The sequence below is a fragment of the Montipora foliosa genome, chromosome 2 (genome assembly GCF_036669935.1).
Source record: "Montipora foliosa isolate CH-2021 chromosome 2, ASM3666993v2, whole genome shotgun sequence".
Lineage (NCBI taxonomy): Eukaryota > Metazoa > Cnidaria > Anthozoa > Scleractinia > Acroporidae > Montipora > Montipora foliosa.
Genome location: NC_090870.1, coordinates 25,175,342 through 25,177,660, shown reverse-complemented (window position 1 = coordinate 25,177,660; position 2,319 = coordinate 25,175,342).

Genomic DNA, 2,319 nt, shown 5'->3' with positions numbered 1-2,319 from the left:
GTCACGTGATTATCTTCCTTCATATTTATCATAGTATTTGGGTCTCCTGTGGTGAAACGTTAGAATATATGTTTCCAGTGTTTTGGAAGGAAAATATGACGGGGTGAGGTCAAAGAATAATAAAATTATCGCAGCACAAAGTAGCATGGCCGCAGGAATCCCGCTTAGGGGCTGTAAGGTTTTGTTTTAGCACTAGAGCCCAGGACTCGCACGGTTTTTAAGATGGCAGCCACCATCACTTACAGTGATTTCAGGGGAGAAACAAAAATGATTTCACGTAAAATGTAAGTTATTTTTTGGCATTATCAATGAGAAATAGATTATTTTACCCTCAGAAGAAGATGTTAGCCTAAAATTGGATATTTTCATCGTGTTTTTCTTCCTGTTGAAATTGAAAAGTAAAAATGAATTTCAATTTTCAGCTAATCATGGACTGGAAGAGATGCGTTATTTGCCAGAAAACCACGGGGGAAAGTTTACAGTGTCCTGCAAACTCGAAAAGAAAAGATCCTGGTGCTGGATACGTTTCCTTTATTAGAAATACCCAGGAATTCAAGAAGCTCGGAATTAATGTGATTAGCTGTGAGTTGCCGTTAGATGAAAACGAAGCATTCGAACAAACGCTACTCCACAACAAAGCCTCCTGGCATAAATCGTGTAGAGATCTGTATAATAACACCAAGCTAGAGCGTGCAAAGAAACGAAAATTAGCTGAAGCTGCAGCAGAGAAAATAATAGATGAAACAGAAGAAGAAATTCCCTCTAGCCCTGTGAAAGCTAGGCGATCTAGTGTAGAACGTTATAATCCCCAAAGGCAATGTTTTTTCTGTGACGAATACGATAGTCCTGAAAATCTTCATTCTGCATCGACCCTTGATGTTGACAAAAAAGTCAGAGAGTGTGCCGCTCTTCTGAATGAGAGAAAACTTATTGCTAAACTGTCTGTTGGTGATTTAATTGCCATCGAGGCAAAGTACCATGCAAAGTGCTTGGTTGCCTTGTATAATCAGGCCAGACCTTTCAAACAAAAGGCTTCAAAACCTGCCGATGACAAATCAGTCCAGGTGGATGAGCTTGCATTTGCAGAACTGTTTGCTTATATTGACGAATGTCTTGAAGTAGAAGAGCCTGCAGTACTTACTCTTTAAGACTTAGGCCTAGGGCAAACGTCGAATCTAACTCGAATATAATTCATCGAACCTATTTTGTTTGAAATAGGCGCATGAATGATGCAACGTTTGCTGCAATTAAATTCAACTCAAATTAATCGATTCGACTCTAGCATAGGTTCGAGTTGCCAACTCGGATAATGCGACAGCGGCTCGGCGTGCCGGCAAACGTCGCTCCAAACACGCGCCGAACTCAATTCATAAATCATGCAAATTACAAAATAATTTATTTAAATGTGATAGACTGGGCAAATGCCACAAAAATACATACTCCCCCATCTGCCAAACACTATTTCCCCCCCTGACGAGCATGCGCAGTGCGAAGACAATGTCTCGACCGGAAAGAGCAAGATTTAGAAAGGCATTGAAGACATCGCACTTGAGCTCGAGCAGGATGGAAATGTCCTGTTCGTGTTTTATGAACACAAAATACGAGTGCTTGAAGTGCAAAATACCAATTTGTAACCAGTGTTCTGTTTTCGAACAAAACGAGGAGGTCGATGGATGAAAAGCGGGTAGCAGCGTCGCATACTGCGAGCCATGTGACATAGAAGTAAGGAGAGCGCAGGGTATTACGCCTGAAGAGCAGAGTATCGACAGCTTCAGGTCCAAAAAAAGAAGGTAAAGATATTTTACCACGATATCATAAGCATATTTATTGGCATTTGGTTGTTTTTAGCGTTTGATAGAATGTGCACAATTAATGCACACGCACGCGAGAATTCAGTGTGTACGTATTTGATATTATTTTCGCATATTTGAGAAAACAAGGGAAATTGCTTTGATTGTAGCTGTTTTATCTTTTGATATTAAACAAATTTAAAAAAAAAAGAAGGAACAAGGACATCAGAACACCTATAAAAACAGTTTTATTGCATATTTCAGGTCTTCAGAAACAGGAAGGGACTGTAAAGACAATAATGAAATGGAGCCACTAGAACATGGAGATGAACGAGAAAATGTAGATGATGAAGAAGAACCGCCCCAACAGGCGAAGAAGAAGGGAGCAAAGCGTGGGCCCAGGGGTTTATGGAAACAAGATCTTGTTGACGATCTGGTTGATATAGTCATCACAAATGATTACTACAAAAAAAAGCTGATTTTTGTAAACACCAAAACTCAGCAAAACGGAAAGGTCTACGAAAAAGTG